The 21,789-nt window shown below is 40.4% G+C and overlaps 1 protein-coding gene across 5 annotated transcripts in view; it reads right to left on the bottom strand.

Annotated features, from left to right (window-relative positions):
• ANKS1B (ankyrin repeat and sterile alpha motif domain containing 1B) overlaps nucleotides 1–21,789 on the bottom strand; it is a 1,402,370-nt gene that overhangs the window by 523,653 nt on the left and 856,928 nt on the right. The window lies entirely within an intron of this gene.

Below are 21,789 nucleotides of genomic sequence, written 5' to 3'. Positions count from 1 at the left end.
GGACTTTGAGATGGGGACAATATCCTGGATTATCCAGGTCGGCCCAATCTAATCACATGAGTTCTGAGAAGTGGAGAGTCTTTCCCAGCTGTAGAGAACCAGAGAGATGCTAGTGCGAGAAGGACTTGATCTGCTATAGCTGCCTTTGAAGCACGGCTTCAAACCAGTTCTTCCCAGTTCAGTCATGGCCAAAGAAGTGAAACCCGATCAGATCAGAATTTTTAAAACTTGGGTGAACCAGAACAATAACCAGGATGGGAAAAATCATAGGTCGAAGCCTTGCTGGAAACCTAATCTCCCTCTTAGAAAACAAGGGCAGTGTATGTGTTGCATAGCAACCAGATCTCTTGCCTGTTGGATTTTTAGCAGAGTCAGAAACAGTAGTTCTATGCTCATTGATGGCTTTGAATGTGTGTTGCTCTCCAGTCCTGCCAACAATTCGATCTGACACATTAGGCTCCTGAAAGGGCTCATTATGCCTCTTCCGAGTCTCTCATTCCAGGGCTTCAACCAGCAATTTTTCCTGTTCTGGTTATTGTTCCGGTTCACACAAATTGTAAAAATTTGGGTCTGTTCCGGTTTCACTTTGTCGGCCATGACTGAACCAGTTCAAACCGGTTTGAAGCCCTACTTTGAAGGAGGAGGAAAAGGGCTGCAACCAAAGGATGTAGGTGGCCTCTAGAAGATGGAAAAGGCAAAGAAATTGATTCTTCCCGAGAGCCTCCAGAAAGGAAAGCAGTCCTGCTGATATCTTAATTTTAGCCCAGTGAGAACTATGTGAGGATTATGACCTACAGAACTGTGAGATAATAACTTTATATTGTGTAAGCCACCAAATCTGTGGTAATTTGTCACAGAAGCAATAGAAAATTAATATGTAGGCTATGCTATTTTATGCTTTCTTGCTTTTGTACATTCTGATCATTTCACGTAAAATATCTTTCTTATAACCCATCCTACTCAATCCCAGTTAACTTGATAAACTCCCACCATTGCTTAAATTTAACTTAGGCATCATTTCCTCTCAGAAGTCTTCCTTAGTGCCACCCCCAGGAAGATGTATTTCATTCCTGTGGCCACGTAGCACTCTATACATTCTTCCACTACAGTATTTAAAATACTACATTGAAATTGTCCCAGATTAGATACATCTCTTTCATGAGACAGTAAATTTCTTTTAGCCCAAGGACTCTACCCTATTCCTCAGCGTATACCACAGGTCAAGCAATGTTGGGTGCATTGCATGTTTTAATTACTGTGTATGCATGAAAAGTCATTGTACTGATTACTCACCTTGAAATTTACATAGGAATGAGAAAAACTTGGAAATTGGAAAATGTCCAGCATATTTTCAAAACAGAAAATGAATATACCACTCTAGATTTAACTTCTAAGGCCGTAAAAATCCTGGAAATCAGCCAGTAGTAGGTCAATTTTCAAATATCTTGAAGAAAACAGGCTTTTTTTTTTTCTTTTCCTGGAGCTAACCCCATTAAGCCAATTTTAATTTCTTGGTCAATTTTCTATAAAAAATGGTTATACAGTTTCCCCCCACTCTGATTTTAATAAATTAAAAAAATATTTTGTTGTTGCTGTTGAAAATATACACAGCAGGATATACACCAATTCAATGATTTCTACATGTACAATTCATTGCCCAGACATATTTTTATTAAGAGCAAATCTTGTTTAAATAATTTAAAAGAATCGCCTCCTCAAAGGATATGAACAGACCCTTCACCAAAGAAGACATTCATGTTGCTGGTAGATACATGAGGAAATGCTCATGATCATTAGCCATTAGAGAAATGCAAATCAAAACTACAATGAGATACCATCTCACCTCAACAAGGCTAGCATTAATCAAAAAAACACAAAATAATAAATGTTGAAGAGGTTGTGGAGAGACTGGAACACTTATACACTGCTGATGGGAATGTAAAATGGTAAACCACTTTGGGAAACAATTTGGTGCTTCCTTAAAAAACTAGAAATAGAAGTACCATTCAATCCAGCAATCCCACTCCTTGGAATATATCTTAGAGAAATGAGAGCCGTTACACGAATAGACGTATGCACACCCGTGTTCATTGCAGCACTGTTCATTAATAGCAAAAAGATGGAAACAACCTAGGTGCCCATCAACGGATGAGTGGATAAACAAATTATGGTATATTCACACAATGTAATACTATGCAATGATAAAGAAAAGTGATGAATTAAGGAAACATCTCATAACATGGATGAATCTGGAAGGCATTACGCTGAGTGAAATTACCAGTAACAAAAGGACAAATATTGTATGAGACCACTATTATGTGAACCAAGAAAAGGTTTAAACACAGAAGAAAACATTCTTTGATGGTTACAAGGGTGGGGAAGGAGGGAGAGGGGAATTCACTAACTATATAGTAGTCAGGAATTATCTTAGGTGAAGGGAAGGACAACACACAATACAGGGGAATTCAGCACAACTGGACTAAACCAAAAGCTAAGAAGTTTCCTGAACACAACCAAACACTTCGAGGGACAGAGCAGCAGGGACAGGAGTCTGGGGACCACAGTTTCGGGGACATCTGGTGAATTGACATAACAAAGTTTACTAAGAAAATGTTGTGCATCCCACTTTAGTGAGTGGCGTCTGGGGTCTTAAAAGCTAGCAAGTGGCCATCTAAGACACATCAGTTGGTCCCAACCCACCTGGAGCAAAGGAGAATGAAGAACACCAAAGACGCAAGAAAAATATTAGCCCAAGAGACAGAAAAGTCACATAAACCAGAGACTCCATCAGCCTGAGACCAGAAGAATTAGACGGTGCACAGCTACCACCAATGACCACCCTGACAGGATACACAATAGAGAGTCCCTGATGAAGCAGGAGAAAAATGAGGTGCAGAACTCAAATTCTAGTCAAATGCCAGACTTAATGGTCTGACTGAGACAGGAGGAACCCCAGAAGACATGGCCCCGGGACTCTCTTTTAACCCAGAGCTAAAACCATTCCCAAAGCCAACTCTTCCGACAAAGATTAAACTGGACTATAAGACATAAAATGATACTCATGAAAAGTGTGCTTCTTAGTTCAAGTAGACTAAATAAGTAGCTCCTGTCTGGAGGTGAGATGAGAAGGCAGAAAGGGATAAATAGGAGCTGGTTGAATGTACATGGGAAATTCAGGGTGGAAAGGAAGAGTGTGCTGTCACATTCTAGGGATAGCAACTAGGGTCACATAACAACGTACGTATAAATTTTTGTATGAGAAACTAACTTGAGCTGTAAACTTTCACCTAAAGGACAAATAAATAAATAATCCCCTCCTAGGACAATGACTGAACTGATAAATGTGAGGATAAGAAGTAGTTCTAATCACTTTTTTCCTTGATAGGGCAAGTCTTTGGATTAAATTTTATACATCAATAAACTTGGAAAATGTAGTTTTTTCTCTCATGGCATTAATTAATAATATCTAATATTATCATCTAAGGAGTCCTGCTTGCACAGTGGTTAAAGTGGGAGACTTTTAAAGCAGAAGGAAGATAGTTTCAGAGTGCCCATTCTTCTTCTGGATTTTATACTAAAAAAGAGAATTTTGTTACTCCATATTTCCTTCTCCCTTGTCTCTATACTCTTTTCTATCATTGGAGTATCTGAAGTTGGATGGTAAGATTCCCAATGTGACTTCAGAAAACAAAAAAGGGATGACACACTGGGCTCCTCTATTCTCCTGGAAAAAAACAAAACAAAGCAAAAAAAAACCCCGAGAAGGTAGAAAAGCTACCTGCCGTCTTTTAGCTCTGATCTTCCTAAGGTCCCTTGCCTTTTTCCTATTTTAGAGGTTCTGTAATGGAAACACGCATACTCAGTGTGTCTCTGTGTGTGCTACTCTAATGTGGTCATCTGAGAGCAAATGCCTTGATGCCATCTCATCTGAAGCATCAGAGAGGATGTTTTGAGTGGGTGGAGGTGGGAGAGGGTTAGGAGGAATCCAGTGATGAAGAAGGGCAAAGGAAAAACAGCATAGGCCTAATTGTGTAGAAACAGAAAGCAATGAAATAGTTCAGGCAGAGGTCAGAATTGTCCCTTGGTTATTGGGATAACACAGATATACTCTGGTTAATGTCCTTAAAAAGATGAATTATATGAAACCCTTTAGTTCTACAGAAAGTGGTTTCTGCTAAAGGGCAAGATGGACATAAACAGAAGAAAAAGGCTTGAATTCTAGCTGAATTTAATCGATACTGAGAAGATAACACATTATAGTTGAAAGGCTTCCCATTCATGAGGTAAATTTTGAATCAGATATAATATTTATGATTCTGATAAACCTCTTCACATGAATCTATAAACACCTAGTGTAATGTTTACTGCTATCATTATTCACAAGTCAATTAGAGCATGTTGCAGCCTTGCTACAAAACTGCTTCAATTTAGACAGAATGGCTAGATGGTAATCTTTACTATCCTGAAATTCAACAGTATTGGTAAATAACAGATTTCATTATTTCTAAGCAAGAATGACAATGTGGTTTCAGTTTATTATTTCCTGTCATGATATGACTGCTAGCATGTCTTTGTTACTTTCATTTTATAAATATCTATTTATCAGGCTGCAGAAATAATTTTCCATTGTTCTATGCATAGGTGGGAAAGCTAGTGACCCGTGCAGGCACGGTACCAAAAAAAAAACCTGTTGCTGTCGAGTTGATTCCAACTCATAGCAGAGTAGAACTGCCCCATAGGGTTTCCAAGGAGCGCCTGGTGGATTAGAACTGCCAAACTTTTGGTAAGTAGCTGTAGCTCTTAACCACTATGCTACCAGGGTTTCTGCAGGCATGGTAGCAGGGCTTAATGGAATACATCAAAAACTTACCACATTTTTATGCAAATATGCCAATTCAACAGTTTCTACATTCACAATTCAGTGACATTGATTATATTTTTTGAGTTGTGCAACCACTCTCACTCTCCTTTTCTGACTTGTTCACTGCTTCCTAAGTTTCCTGTCTAATCTTTCAAGTTGCTGTTGTTAATTTGATCCCATGTAGATAGTTCCTAAGAGAGAACAATGCTCAAGACAGACTTTTTTTTTACTAGCTAAGCTACACTTACACTATCGTTTGGCTTTAAGATAACTTCGGGGAATATTTTTTGTTTAAGGTTTAAAGATTAGCTCATGGCAATAGTTTCAGAGGTTCTTCCAGCCTCCATAGCTCCAGAAGGTCTGGAGTTCATGAGAATTTAAAATTCTGTCCAACACTTTCCCCCTTTTGATCCAGATACTTCTATGGAATCTTTGATCAATGTCCAGTAATGGTAGGCTGGCACCGTCCAGTTCTTGTGGTCTCATGGCAAAGGAGGCACTTGTTCATGGAGGCAATTAGCCACACATTCCATACCCTCCTCCTACTCCTGACTCTCCTTCTTCCTCTGTGGCTTAGGCAAATAGAGATCAATCCTTGTGTCTATGCAATTCTTGAGAGCAGTTTAGGAGTAAGCTCCACACAGGCAGCAGACTTTGGTCTTTTTCTTTCCTAATCCAACCCAAGCATCTAAGCATCCAATAAGCATTTCTTGAGTGAATGAAGGTGACACTGAATGTTCAGAACAAAACACAGTCAACTCAAGAAATGGTACTTATGGAGGCCAGGACCCTCAACAGCTCAACAGTACTTGGCTTTTGTTCCAACAAAGTTTTCTCTTTGAAGTCAGGCTTTGGATTTTGTAGCAATCTAGAAAAACCCTCTAGATTGAGGTTTTAAATCTGAGATCTATGGATACACAGGAGGTACATGGAGGGGTCAGTGAAGCCCCCTAAGTGATATTCAAAATTTTGTGTGCAATCATGCATTTTCTGAGATTTCTTAGTTTCATCAGATTCTTAAAAGAATCTGTGAACCATAAAAAGTTAAGAGGTACTAGTCAACAGAGAAACTTAGAAAAGGATGGCTTCTATGCGAAGTGCCATTTGAGAAGACATGTGAAAGGAGGCTGAGCTACAGAAAGGAAGTGTTGTAAGTAGAAAGAGCAGTGTACTAACATCCCTGATGTGTTTGAAGAGCAATAAGGAGGCTTCGTCACAGAGCAGAAGAAGGAAGGCAGAGAGGTAGGAAATGAGTAAGAGAGGTAGTTGGGGGCCAGATCACATGGGATCTTGTAAGTCATTGAAAGAATTTTGAGTTTTAGTCTAATAATTATGTTGTTGTTGTTGGTTGCTGTTGAATCGATTCTGACTCATGGCGACCCCATGTCTGCAGAGTAGAACTGCTCCATAGGGTTTGGAAGCAGATCTCCAGGACTATCTTCTGAAGTGCCTCTGGGTGCGTTCAAACCGCCAAGCTTTTGGCTAATAGTTGAGCACTTAACTGTTTACACTACCCAGGGACACCTTTCTAAATATGACAGGAAAATGTTATTGATTGAAGAATGTGGTCAGGGAATGAGAATAAGTATTCAAAGTCCCTGAGAGCAACAGGCTGCCTTTGAGACATGTTACTTCCTGGATAGAAAAAAAAAAACAAGCACTTTGAAGACACAGCCAAGTACCTCATAAGCACTGAATAAATACTCATCAACTCACTAGTAGGTAGATGTGTTTGAAAATGATTAATAAGGAACACGCTATGTTATGATTCAAGATATCATGATGGGTGTTGATTTAGTTTTTTAAAGAAAACTTATTCTTTCTAGAGAAACAAGGTAAATTTATTTCCCAGAGATTTAGTTCTTAAAAAGGGAATTATTTTAGTGTCATGTTGACAGACTCCTGTCTTCACCTAGGTGATCTTTCAGGTATGCAGGGAATTTGCATGATGAATTTTGCATGTATTTATGTCCCTTCTTCTTTGTTGCAAAGGATGGCAAGTAATAAGCATTGTTACTCAGTAAAAGGTTCAACAAAAGAAAACAAATATTTATAACAGTCAAATCATATGAGATCTAAGTGATAAGAGGAGTATGGAAAGGTTTAATCCATAGTTTAAGTCACCATTTCTCATCTAGAGAAAACACCTATGCTGGCTATTTCCAATTACTCAACAACTAAGATACTCACTAAAGGATATTATGTAAAATAAACACTGTCAGGTTTGTAAAATTTGGACCTCATTCATTCATTCATGTATCCATTTAAATCAACTAACATCTATCATATACATACCATGCCAGGTGCTGTGCTAGGGCCCAAAAATAGAGAAAAAAAATTAATTTTAGTGACAAATAATTCACAGTCAAATAAGAATTTAACAGGGTAACAGTGACTTCTTTGGGAAATTCTAAATAAAAATAGGGGCAGCATATTTATTCACACCTATGAAAACCAAGCCACAGGTTGTTAATCTCTAACCTCTCTTTGGGTTTACCTGTCTCCCTTTCTGTCGCCTTGACTTTGCTTGTAATCGACAGGGCTCTCAGCATTATTGGATGCATCAGATGATAACCCATGGCTAATTCTCATGGTCAGTTAAGATAACTGCCTTCGGCCTACTTCTATTCACCCTGTGGAAGTGCTGTAAAGCTTACTTCAGTGCTACCATCCGTAACTCCTTTGTGCACACACTGGCTGCTGCATGGAAAGCCCTGTTAATATTAGGTGCTGTGGAATTGGTTCCAACTCACAGAGACCCTAGGTATAACAACGAACTACTGCCCAGTCCTGCGCCATCCTCACAGTCGTTGTTATGCTTCAGCCCGTTGTTGCAGCCACTGTATCTCTGTTAACAGAGAAAGCATCTGTGGCTGAAATGATGGTTAGCTCCCATCTCATGAGTTGGGTATCAAGCAATCAGTTCACTTTTGCTTTTCAATTTGGAAGCGTTCCATCTGTCCTGAACCCTTGGCTGGACCAAGTTCTCATCTTGTTAATACATTGATAGATTAAAAATAGCAGTGGAAGAGTAGTCACCTCCCTAGCCTGAAGACATCTCTCATACCACTAAATGTCTACTGTATTCACAAGAAGTTTTTACACATTTTTGTTTCAGTAATCTATTGCTGTGTAACAACCGACTCCAAAATTTAGAGCTTAAAACAACATTTTATTTCTGCACTTTAACCACTGTGCCACCAGGGCTCCTTCATTTCCTCATGATTCTGCAATATGGCCTGGGCTCAGCTGGGCAGTTCTTCTGCTAGTCTTGCTGGAGGTAACTTATACAGTTGTATTCAGCCCTTGGTACCACTGAGGGGATGCTGGGGCAGCTGGGCTTCTCTGTCGCTTCATGGAAACTTGTCCTTCGTTCCCCATATGTCCTGAATCCTTTTCATGTTATCTCTCCACGGGTTGGATGGGCTTCTTCTTCACATGGCACCTGGGAGCTCTCAAGAGCCCCAGGACTTGTTAAGGCTTAGCCCCAGAACTAAAACATGCCACTTATACTCCCTAAGTGAGTCACAGGGCCAACCCAGATTCAAGGTCGGGGGTTTACACAGGGGTGAATTTTCAGGGGCATGGTTCATTGGAGGTCAACTATGTTGAATCAAGTAATCTATAAACCTGTAGGATGCTAGTCCTCAGTGGGTTCTGCCTGTCTTGCTCTTCATGGTTCTAACAACACTGAATTTTTGGAAATCGTTTTGCCTTTAACCATCCTGATCTCTCTGCCTGGGATAGCTTTCTTCCGGTTTTTGGCACCTACTGGAACGTCTCCTCCTTCAAGTCCCGGCACAGATTTTATGTTCTTCAGGAAGCCTTGCCTGATGTCTTCAGGTTCTGTTAGGCCCTCTTCTTCCGAGCTTCTAGGATAACTTGTGTTTATCCCTGTCACAGAACTTAGCATTACCAGCTTTCATTGAGTCGACTCCTACTCATGGCGACCCCAAGCGTGTAAGAGTAGAACTGTGTTCCATAGGGTTTTCAATGGCTGATTTTTTGGAAGTAGATCCCCAGACCTTTCTTCTGGGCATCCCTGGGTGGACCTGAACCACCAATCTTTTGGTTACTAGCTGAGCACTTAACCTTTTGTACCACCCAGGGACTCTAGAACTTATCATACCGTATTAAAATGTCTGGGGGTTTGTTTCATGAGTTTGTTTCCCCAGCTAGATTGTGAACCACCTGAAGGCAGGAGCTGAGCCTTATTAACGTGATTCCTAGTGGATAACATATTATCCAGTAATAATATGTTAAAATGGATCCAGAACTGTAGGACTGTAACTTGTACAAATCTAAAATCATCACTTTATCCAGTATAATGCAAGGCACATATTGCTGTTGTCGTTAGGTTCTGTCAAGATAGTTTGGACTCATAGTGACCCTATAAACAACAGAAGGAAACACCGCCTGGTCCTGCACCATCCTCACAATCATTGTTATGTTGGAACCCATTGTTGCTGCCACTGTGTCAATCCAACTCATCAAGGGTCTTCCTCTCTTTCACTGACCCTCTACTTTACTAAGCATGATGTCCTTCTCCAGGGACGTGCGCATATTGGTGGTTCAATAAATATTGGATAGTTGATTGAATAAATAAGTCTATTTCTCTTAGTTATTGCGTAGGAGATATAAATGCCGATTTCAGTGACCTGGCAAAGTTTCTGCAAACTTCACAAACATTTCAATTCTTAGCTAGGAAAGAAGAAGCAATATGCCTTGGGCATAACTTTTCAAGTAATATCAGTGTTTAACAGCATAAACCTTTCAGGAGGATGCATGGCTAAAAATAAATCCATATCCTTCTGAAAATGTTGGCTAAAAGTCTGACGGAATAGATTCACGATACCAAACACAAAACTGTTCTCTTGCTTGTACAAAACAGAATCAAGCCTGTAGGAAACCAAATTACTTTGCTTAGTGTGACAAATCTAAACTGCTACAGAGCAAGAGATAACATAAATCAATAGGTCTTGGAGGCAAAACACCAGGAGTTATTTTGAGGTGAGTGACATCCAGTCTTCATCTTAAAACATCATCGCATCCCCATGGATCAAGTTTTTAGTTTTATGCTTTCAGGAAAATGACTGATGCACAAAGATTTCACCCACCTGAAGACCCTAAATAAATTTGGCAACAATGGGGTACCACTCAAGCCCTTGCCTAGATTTACTGGGTTCTCTTAGGGTTGCTATGAGTCAGAATCGACTAGACAGCAGTGGGTTTGGTTTTTTTGGTTTGGTCTTCCTTGTAAGTACTAGGTGGTGAGCTGTATGCCTGCATTTGACAATTTCCCCCCTAAAACCTAAAAGTAGACATACTGCAGTGGTTCAGATTACCAGGTAACTCACAGCACTTAAATTTGTTATGCTGTTTCCAAGGCAATGGAATGTCATAAACAGTCTCCAGCTATCATCTTTTTCCTGTTTTCAGTAGCTGTTGTTAAAGAACTCTTGCTTAGGGGGCAGAAAAGCTGGGCTCTAAGCATAGCTATTCAACTTCTTAGCCTTGTGACTCTGGGCAATTCATCCGACCTTGATGGGTTTATAAGACTCCTCATCAATAAAATATCACTGAAGGGGAAAAAAGATATCTGCTGTTTTTTTTTCTTGTAAGAATATTTAATTTTCCACAATTCATGGTTCTAGTACCTTTAAGAGCTGAGGATTTACTTTAGAACTTTATTATTTGAAACCATGCTCAATACCTGAGTTATTAGGAGATTTTACCTTTGGCTAGATGTAGCCCAGCTCCTTATTCTGACTAAAGTCTATTTTTTTTTCAGGTATGAGTAGTCAAAGTTCAAAATTCTATCTCCGCCATATTCCTTCCTTCTTCCACATTAAGTGTCATGTAGAAATAAAGAGTTGCTTCTCCAAATTCTGGGAGCCCCATCAGGTATACCCATGGGAAGCTGTCAAATACAGTCTTATGTCCTCATTATTTGGGTACATGTCATTTTCCATATTAAGCCATAATCTTCTTGAGGACAGAAAAATATTTGCACACAATGGGTGCTTAATACATATTTGTGTTGAAAAGAGTCCCCTTCCGGATTAAGTTCACCACAAAGGAAAGGTACTACCTTGTTTTAACCAGGAAGGACTCCTCAGTTCTGCTGCTAGTTGATCATTCTTTGGATTACTCAGACGTGGAAACAAAAACTAAGTGGAACAGATGACATCCAGCAAGGGCAAGCCATGCTAATTTTTGTTGACTGGCCCATTGAAGTGGTAATGAGGCAAAATTACTGCCTTTGGCTGGGAGACCTGGAGCTCTTCTGCCTTGTTATTCATCTGTTCCTGGGGGATTAGCAACCCAGGCAGACAGTTTCTCCTGCCAGGCAAACTCCAAACCTCTTGGTGAAGTGACAAGAAATATTCACCCCAGTGCACATCTTCCTAAGGAGGCCCAAGGCAGAGTGCTGGCTTTCTCCGTAGTTCCCAGGCAAGCCAATCTGCCATGATGCGCGATTCAGAGCATTTTGCTAATGGGGAAAACAAGCAAACAGAAGAGAAAAAAGTCCTCTCTGCATACTGATTGTGCCTAATGTGGCATTTGCATATATGGACGAACTCAGTTATTTCCTGCTGCTGCCAGTTTAATTCTACCCAAACACTGTTCTCATGTCATTTCCCTGACCCAAACCTGCAGTTGCTCTTTCTCTACCCTCTGAAAAGAGTTTAAATACCTTAGCCTGAGAAATTAAAGGCTTGCTAGAGTTTGGCTCCAACCTATATTTCCAACTTTCATTCCTATTATTTCAAATCCCAACCAACAATCTCCTATAGATAGTCTATACTTTTCCATATCTTTACATGTGCATTTTTCCCCACTCATATGTCAGAAGCTGAGAAACAGTTTTAATTCTCCTGGAATCCAGATTCTGGGGGGTCCATGGATAGGGGTGACCCATCCAGGCCACTGTCCTGAGATCTTCTTTTTGAACTTTGAGACTTGAGCACACTGGCCTTCTAAAAACCAAAACTAAACCAAACCAAACCCACTGCCGTCAGAGTCGATTCTGACCCATAGTGACCCTATAAGACAGAGTAGAGCTACCCCATAGAGTTTCCAAGTAGTGCCTGGTGGATTCAAACTGCCAGCCTCTTGGTTAGCAGCTGTAGCACTTAACCAATATGCCACCAGGGTTTCCTAAGATACCTTTAACAACAATCTTGCTAATTAGTAAAGACCATTTTGCCTTGGGCATTGTGCCCTTTTGAAGTATCCAGTCAGTTTCGGGGAAACAGAAACTCCAGGGACCAGGGACGGACTGGAAGCTGTGTTTGAGGGTAAATTGTTATTATGTAAACAATGTTCTGGTTCTGCTTCCATGGCAATGTCACTAGGCTAGGGTATAAAAATCTTCAGAGGTTCTCTCATCTTCTGAACATTTTTGACTCCTTAGTTGAAGTGTTACCCTGATTTGCAAATTGTATATTTGACAAACTTCAATCAATTTCTATTATTGGCTAATATGAGTTTTGTTTTAACAAAGCCTAGCTATGCTTCAAGTTCCAGCAGCTCACTTGCCCCACATACAAACCTACTTTGATCACACCAGCTGGCAGAAATACCTCTCTCTCCCCTGAATTCTGATAACACTGGTTTTCTCATGGCATTTTATATTTTCTTTCTTGTCTGGTTCATGTTTGTTCAGTCTGCAGAATCTAGTCCAGCACCCAGCACGTAAGAGGCACTCAATAAATGTTTGGTGACTGAATATTGATTTTTACTTAATGTGGCCTCCGTACTGGCAATTTCTTTGGAAATCAAATATAAAATTTAAGTAACTCATCATTTTCAAGGGACAAAGACCATTACTAGATTTCAAGGAATGAGGACTCTGGAGTCTCCTCAGCACTTGCAAGGCCCCCAGTGCTGTACTAGGGTACCTTCACTTTTCTGTTATAGGCATATGACACTGAATAATATTAATCTGCCTCCTTTACTGAGTGCCTGCTGTTGTTGCTGTTAGCAGCCATTGAGTCGGCTCCAGGCGATGCACAATGCAATGAAGTGCTGCCAACCCTGCATCATCCCTATGATTGGTTTCAGATCACGCTGTTGTGATCCACAGGGTTTTCATAGCTGCTTTTCAGAAGCAGATCAGCAGGACTTCCTAGCCCATGTTCATCTGGAAACTTTGTGGAAACCTACTCAGCATCACAGCAACATGAAGCCTCCACTGATAGACAGGCAGTGGCTGCACAGGAGGTTCACTGGCCAGGAATCGAATCCAGATCTCCCACATGGAAGGTAAGAATTCTGCCACTGAACCACCAATGTCTGAGTTCCTAAAATCAAAAAAACCAAATTGTTGCCGTCGAGTTGATTCCAACTCACAGCAACCCTACAGGTCAGAGTAGAACTGACCCGTAGGGTTTCCAAGGAGCGGCTGGTGGATTCGAACTACTGACCTTTTGGTTAGCAGCTGAGCTCTTAACCACTGTGCCACGCTGTGCTAAGTCACTTCACAAGCATATCCCTAGTCCTCACTGTGATGTGGTGATGACGGTTATCTCGTTGAACGACGCTCAAAAGATCAATACCCTGGCCCATAATCACATTTAGACTGAGTATCAGAGTCAGGGTTTGTCTGGCTCCACAACTAGCTTTTTTCCCCGCTATACCATGTTGTCCTTTTGAACTGCACAGTAGCTTCCATGGAAGTTTCTGCAGTTTCTCTGCCCCTTCTCTAAGATTCTTTTCTTATTCCTGCAGTTGCACAAAAGGCCAATTATGCCTGCCAGTGACCTGCTTCTTTTAATAGGATTTCCAGTGGCTGTGCCTGCCAGTGACCTGCTTCTTCTAATAGGATTTCCAGTGGCTGTAGCGCCATTTGGACGTCTGCATGGTCTGCTTCTCTTTACCCAGCACAGAGCTCCCAGGAGGGGTGGGCAGCCTGGCAGCGGGTCACTTCAGCAGCTTGTTTTACAGCCTTCTCAGCCCAAACTACTTTATTTCAAATCTTGCTGTGATATATCATTCACCTGCTCTGAATTCCCCCTTCACCTTCCCTTAAATCTGTCTTAGAGGCCTCTAAGTCAAAATTGTGACAACTTGCAAAGTGGCATCTGGAAAGACTTGCTAATTGTGAATTTGGGAAAATTCCACTGAGACACTTCTAATGGTGATTACCTCTGAACTACCTATGATGAAAAGGCTTTTTGAGCCTTAAGGAGATCCATTATAGGGATATGTGTAGGGAAAGTGGGAGACGAACTAATTTAAATGCTCCCAAGCATTCCCTTGAATACAGCTAATGGACCAAATAGAAATATCATTATTTCATCAGATCCAAGATATACAACCTCCCCAGCCCCTGTTTAACGTCCTGTAATTGAAATGTGGAAACTCTGGTGGCGTAGTGGTTAAGTGCTGTGGCTGCTAACCAAAGGGTTGGCAGTTCGAATCCACCAGGCACTCATTGGAAACCCTATGGGGCAGTTCCACTCTGTCCTATAGGGTCGCTATGAGTCGGAATCAGCTCGACAGCACTGGGTTTGGTTTTTTGGTTTAATCGAAATGTGGCTTACAATTGATAGTCATAAAACGATTGTTGGCTAAACAGCGGTTGTCATTATTGTCATTGCCTTCACCTGTGTAATCACCAAATACACAAACACCAGAGTCTGCAGAATAGGTGGGAAAGATAGGTTAACTCTACATAATTGCAAAGCTAACTTAAGAGCCCAACACCAAAAGCTTTTAGTTCTTTGAAGGGTTCGCTTGGGAAATGCTTCATCACCAAAGCTCTTGGTGGCAGAGAGGACAATACCGTGTGGATAAACTTGATCTTCAATGACTGAATCGAAACTGAGACTATTCAAAAGTCAGACTTGGACTCTGACGAGATTTTTGAAAAAGTTTAACCGATTTATTTTGCTTATATTATCTTTTTTATGTATTCCCAAGAATGGTATATGATTAAAAAAATCTATATCTAAATACTCCCATGCATCTGTCAGTCTGTCATATTGTGGGGGCTTGTGTGTTGCTGTGATGCTAGAAGCTATGCCACCAGTACTCAACTTACAGCAGGGTTACCCATGGTGGACAGGTTTCAGCTGAGCTTCCAGACTAAGACAAACTAGGAAGAAGGACCCGGCAGTCTACCTCTGAAAAGAATTAGCCAGTAAAAAACTCAGGAATAGCAGAGGAAGTGTGTCTGATCTAGTGCCTGAAGATGAGCCTCCAGGTTGGAAGGCACTTAAAATACTACTGCGGAAGAACGGTCTCCTCAAAGTAGAGTCTACCTTAATGACATGGATGGAGTCAAGATTTTGGGACCTTCATTTGCTAATGTGGCACGACTGAAAATGAGAAGAAATAGCTTCACATCCATTAATAATCAGAATGTGGTAAGTACGAAGTATGAATCTAGGAAAATTGGAAATTGTCAAAAATGAAATAGAACTCATAAACATCAATACCCTAGGCGTTAGTGAGCTGAAATGGACTGGTATTTCCCATTTCAAATCAGGCAATCATATGGTCTACTATGCCGGAAATCACAACTTGAAGAGGAATGGCGCTGCATACACAGAGTCACTGTACCAAAAAGAATTGGTTGATGTTCAACGATTTCAGGGGTTAGTATATGATCAGGAACCAATGCTACTGAAGAAAAAAGTACAGGCTGCACTGAAGGCATCGGCCAAAAACAAGGCTCCAGAAATTGACAGAATATCAATTGAGATGTTTCAACAAATGAATGCAGCACTGGAAGTGCTTGCTCGTCTATGCCAAGAAATTCGGAAGACAGCTACCTGGCCAATTGACTAGAAGAGATCCATATTTAAGACTATTGCCAAGAAAGGTGACCCAACTGAATGTGTAAATTATAGAAAAATACCATTAATATTACAGGCAAGTAAAATTTTGTTTAAGATGTTTCAAAAGCGGCTGCAGCAGTATACTGACAGGGAACTGCCAGAAATTCAAGCAGGATTCAAAAGACAACCTGTAACTAGGCATATATCATTGCTGATGTCAGATGGATCCTCGCTGAAAGCAGAGAATACCAGAAAGATGTTACCTGCGCTTTATTGACTATACAAAGGCATTCAACTAAGTGGATCACAACAAATTATGGATAACATTGCAAAGAACAGGAGTTCCAGAACACTTAATTGTGCTCACGAGGAACCTGTACATAGATCAATAGGCAGTCATTCAAACAGAACAAAGGGATGCTGCATGGTTTAAAGTCAGGGAAGGTGCGCATCAGGGCTGTATCCTTTCACCATACCTATTCAATCTGTATGCTGAGCAAATAATCCTAGAAGCTGGACTCTATGAAGCAGAATTGGAGGAAGACTAATTAACAACCTGCGTTATGCAGATGACACAACCTTGATTGCTGAAAGTGAAGAAGACTTGAAGCACGTACTGATGAAGGTCAAAGACCACAGCCTTCAATATGGATTACACCTCAAAATAAAGAAAACAAAAATCCTCACGATGGGATCAATGAGCAACATCACGTTAAACAGAGGAAAGAGTGAAGTTGTAAAGGACTTCATTTTACTTGGATCCACAATCAACATCCATGGAAGCAGCAGTCAGGAAATCAAAGGATGCATTGCATCAGGCAAATCTGCTGCAAAAAGACTTCTTCAAAGTATTAAAAAGCAAAGATGTCACCTTGAAGAATAAGATGTGCCTGACCCAAGCCGGGGTGTTTTTAATCGCCTCATATGCATGTGAAAGCTGTACAGTGAATACGAAACCTGAAGAAAAATTGAAACCTTTGGATGGTGGTGTTGGCAAAGAATACTGAATATACCAGGGAGTGTCAAAAGAATGAATAAATCTGTCTTAGAATGCTCCATAGAAGGAAGGATGATGAGACTATATTTCACATACTTTGGGCATGTTATTGGGAGGGATCAGTCCCTGGAGAAGGACACCCTGCTTGGTGAAGTGGAGAGTCACCAAAAAAGAGGAAGACCCTCAACAAGATGTATTTGACACAGTGGCTACAACAATGGGTTCAAGCATAACAACCTTATGAGGATGGTGCAGGACTGGGCATTGTTTCATTTTGTTGTACATGGGGTTGCTTTGAGTCGGAACCTTCTTGACGGCACCTAACAACAACATGTCTAAATATGTACAACAGAACTTTTTCAATAAATATAAAATAAAAAGTTTAAGTGATAAAATGGCACTGTGTCATAGTCAAATTGATTTTGTTTTTCTCTAATGCAGATTATAAAAAAGTTTAAGTGCGTACGGAAAGGAAAACTTGTACTTCTCAATCAGATAGGATTGAGTTCAAATGTTTTTTGCACTACTTATTATTAGTGGGATCCTGGGCATGTTACTAGGTCTCCTGTTGCTTAGAGTAAAATTTTCAACTGTGGTTAATAATTCCTGTTCTGCAAATTTCATTAAAGCAGTCCTTTTCCACTAGGCAAGACTTTGTAAACATTGAGTTTTACATTTTTTTTTTTTTATAACTATCAAGTCATGAATATACATTTCTTTAAAAAAATCTGTAGGTTTCATTGCTGGTTCATTTCATAGTTTTAACATATAAAGCAGCATGTATTTTACAAATGATCATTGATGTCATTTAATAAAGAAGGAAAAAAACAACATTCTAGGATGCTTGGTGGAGTCCAAAATCTTGGTTTCCCCTAAATACCAGTGGGAATACAGTATCTGACCAGGCCCCATCTTACCTCCTTGAAGAAGGCATGGTTTGACACAACATCATAGGTCTGAGAATTCCAAGTGGACTTCTGTTTTGGTCTCTATGATATAAACTTGTAGTTTAGTAATTTTAATTAAGAGTAATAGAATTTTTCATGGGCACATGGCTGCTCAGGCAAAGACTACATCTCCCAGCTTCCTTTGTAGTTTGATGTTGCCATGTGACTAAGTTTTGGCCAATGGTATGTGAGTAGAAGTGATGTATGCAACTTTGGATCACACTTAAAATGAAGACGTAGTCCCCTTTCCCTGCCCGTTGTCTGGAATATGGATGGAGTGGTGAAAGCTGGAGAAGTCATCTTGGATCAAAGATGGGAGCTATGTGTTAAAGATGGCAGAACAACAAGACAGAAAGAGCATGGGCCCTAATGATTTTGGAGCCACCATGCCAGTCTTGGACCACCAACTCAGATTTTAACGTAAGAGAGAAATAAACCTTTATTTTGTTTAAACCGCTATTATTTGGGGGCTCTCTGTTACAGCACCCAAATATATTATCTTAACTTCCCCAGTTTCATGGCCCTGTCCCTCACATTCTTTCCTCTTCCGAAACAATGTGAGTCACTTCACCCACATGTGTTCCAATCTTAGAAAAGGGCTTCCTTGATCTTCATTCCAGGGCTCTTATTCTGAAAACCTGCTTAATTTTTTTTGAAATTTAGTTGTGCTGGAGTTGCTTGTACTCTTCCTTGGTGAATGGAATCCTGCCTTAGCTATGGAGCCTCAACACCTATGCAAAAAAATTCTCAAAATCTGATCCCTATTCATTCTGCCCATCTGGACGCTTTGTGATGTTTCCTGCCCCTACCTTTTCCTTTCCCTGCCTGTGTGATCCTTTTTGTTCAGTACCTGCAACCATGAAAGTCCAGAGAAAGCTGTGCTGTAACCCTAAAAAATGGGTCTGGTACAGGGAGGGTCCTAATCTCTTCTTGCTTTGCTCTGTGCTCTTCAGCTGAAGATGACTAAAGGAAGCTTATTAATATTCGCAAATTTTCTACTATTTTGTTTGTTTTGTTTATTTTTTAAATGATACTTTTTTATACATTATCTCCAAATCCTTCTGTTGTTTTTGTGTGCCGTTGAGTCAATTCTGACTCATAGTGACCCTTTATGACAGAGTAAAACTGCCCTATAGGGTTCCCTAGGCTGTAATCTTTACGGGAAGGAGCCCTAGTGGTGTAGTGGTTAAGAACTTGGCTGCTAATCCAAAGGTGGGTGGTTCCAACCCACCAGCTGCCCCTCAGGAGAAAGATGTGACAGTCTGCTTCCATAAAGATTACAGCCTTGGAAACAGTATGGAGCAGTTTTACTCTGTCATCTAGGGTTGCTATGAGTTGGAATCAACTCAGTGGCAGTGGGTAATCTTTAAGGGAGCAGATTGCCAGGTTTTTTGCATTTTAGAGATGAGGAAACAGACTCAGAGTGGGTAAGTATTTTGCCCAAGATGCCTCAACTTATAAGTGATAAATCTTCAATTAAAACCTCTTTTACATTCTTCCCACTATGCATAGTATCTCCCAAAACCAGTGGTAGGAAAAAAGTGCAAAGGTCCGGGCTTAATTGAAAGAAGAGAAAGGAATCTTTAGAGATCATGTCCTGGCACAGGTCTATGACTCCAAAGAGGTCGAAGACTATCCAGCCCCCAGTTCTATGGGCCACAGTAACACTGGGACACTAAGATTAACATCACAAAGCTTCTCAGAAGAAAGGATGCTCCGCTTCTACCTTAACTCTTGCTTTTTTGGGGTAGATTTTTATTTTAAAATCATTTTCTTTCTCCCGGGATTCATCTATTTCTCTGACCTTGACAGACATTTGTCTCTAAATCCTCTGAATTATTATGGAGTAAAATGACTTATTTTAATTTCCCAAGGTATTTTTATTGAATTCTTTCACAGTGTTTTATGGAAAATATGTGATTACTAATTCATAGAACAGACTGTTATGAGATTCTGTGCTAAGTGGCTGCCACAGTGGTATTCAGGCCCAGAGCCTCCAGTGTTGCAGGTTCTGACCCGCCTCCCTCGGGCTCAGAAGTAAGGAGGAAAGCTAAATTCTGAGCACCTTGCAGATTAACCCTATTCTATCACCTCCTAAGCAATTCCTAAAGAGAAAATACGCCCTCAGCCCCCTGGCAAAAAATGCTTGAAAAATTAGAAAGCAAGGCATTTTAAAATAAGCGTTAAGATCCTGGGTTCTGGAGTCAGGCTGAGTTTGTTTCTGTTCAAATGACCCAGGGCAGGTTCTTACTCATTCTGTGCCTCAGTTTCTTGGTCTACACAATGGGATAATACCTGCCTCATAGAATATTTGCAGGATTACATGAATTAATATAAGGAAGGTGCTTAGAACAGTGCCTGGCTCATATTAAATACCCCCAAAACATTAACTGATATCATTTCTTTTATGGAGCTGTGTGGTGCAATGGTTAAGTTCTCAGCTGTTAACCAAAAGGTTGGCAGTTCGAATCCACTCAGCAGCTCCATGGAAGAAAGACCTAGCAATCTGCTCCTGTAAAGATTACAGCTCAGGAAACCCTATGGGGCAGTTCTATTTTGTCACATGGGGTTGCTATGAGTTGAAATCGACTCAACGACACCTAACAACAAGAGTTCTGGAAACCTGGGGTAAAACACCATAGCATGTAAAAAGTTTTATGAGTACCTGCATCTCCTAGCCATTTTCTGGCCCATATATGTAAACACTCACAAACATGAATCACATGAAACTATTATAGTTAGCAGTGGGATTCTAACACAGCGTAGTTGTTGAATATAGCATACAACATGGAAACACCCTAAACGGTCTGGTGATTCTCTGTAAAAAGGAGGCGAATCCCCCTTAGGGATCGGTAGTTACAGGCAGAATGAATCACCAGGGAATTGGTTCACTCTGGGGGTGGGGGCAGGAAATCAGTCTCTGCAATCAGCAGGTAGAACCCAACCATGGAACAAATGTTTTTAGGCAAAAGGAATGGTGACAATGTAAAAGTGGAAATGAAGAATAAACAAAGTCCCCCTTTATACCTCCAGGACAAAAAACAAAACAAAACAAAAAACCATGTTTCAGATTTTGCTTCTGAGCAAGGGAATATGAAAGAAGGGAAGTTGTAGGGAGTGATGGCCATGGCTCAGATTCAGGCAGGAGATCAATGATACGTTACACAGAAACCATATGCTTATCTCATAGAGGTTCGTTGGGCTTAGAGAGACTGCAGAAAGGCCCAAGGTTACATTCTTTTCGTGAGAATGTATACAAAAAGATTCCTCTGACAGTGACAGTCAAATCAACTCTCCAGGTGATGCCTCGTTTCTATAAAGCTCCAGGAGGAGACCAGTCGTCTCACTCTCTAACAGTCCTCGAAATGTGCTGGGATCTTCCATCTACTCAGAAAGCCTAAGAAGGCAGTCTTTGAGCATAGCTGTCAGCCATCAGGTATATGGAAGCACATGTACACTGAAGTATCAATGAGGTTATTCGTTGTAGCATTGTTTACAATAACAACATACTGGAAATAAACACTATCAATAGTTAGTCCTACTGTAGTGCATTCATACAATTTAATACCAGGAAGTGCTATATGTTCTGTTATGCAAAGATCTCCATTAATTTAAATTAATGAGTTAAAAAAGCAAGATGAAGAATAGTGTGTAGAGTATGCTATTCTTTGCTAAATAGTTTAAAAGGGAGGGGTAAAGGGGGAAAAGAATATATATTTATACTGGTTTATATCTTTCTTTTTTTAGTGAAAATAAATTTTTTAAAATTGTGTATTAAGTGAAAGTTTACAGCTCATGTTAGTTTCTCAGACAAAAATTTATACACACTGTTATGTGACCCTAGTTGCAATCCCTATAATGTGACAGCACACGCCTCCTTTCCACCCGGATTTCCCTTGTCCATTCAACCAGTTCCTGTCTCTTTCTGCCTTCTCATCTCCCCCCTGGACAGAAGCTGCCCGTTTAGTTTCATGTATCTACTTGAACTAAGAAGCGCACTCTTCACGAGTATCATTTTATGTCTTATAAAAAAAAAAAAACCAGTGCCATAGAGTCGATTCCGACTCATAGCGACCCTATAGGACAGTATATTATGTCTTATATATTATGTCTTATAGTCCAATGTAATCTTTGTCTTATAGTCCAATGTAATCTTTGTCGGAAGAGTTGGCTTCAGGAATGGTTTTAGTTCTGGGT

The sequence above is a fragment of the Loxodonta africana genome, chromosome 4, assembly GCF_030014295.1.
Source record: "Loxodonta africana isolate mLoxAfr1 chromosome 4, mLoxAfr1.hap2, whole genome shotgun sequence".
In the NCBI taxonomy this organism is placed as follows: Eukaryota; Metazoa; Chordata; class Mammalia; order Proboscidea; family Elephantidae; genus Loxodonta; species Loxodonta africana.
The sequence above is the reverse complement of the archived record's forward strand: the minus strand, read 5'-3'. Positions and strand labels throughout refer to the sequence as shown.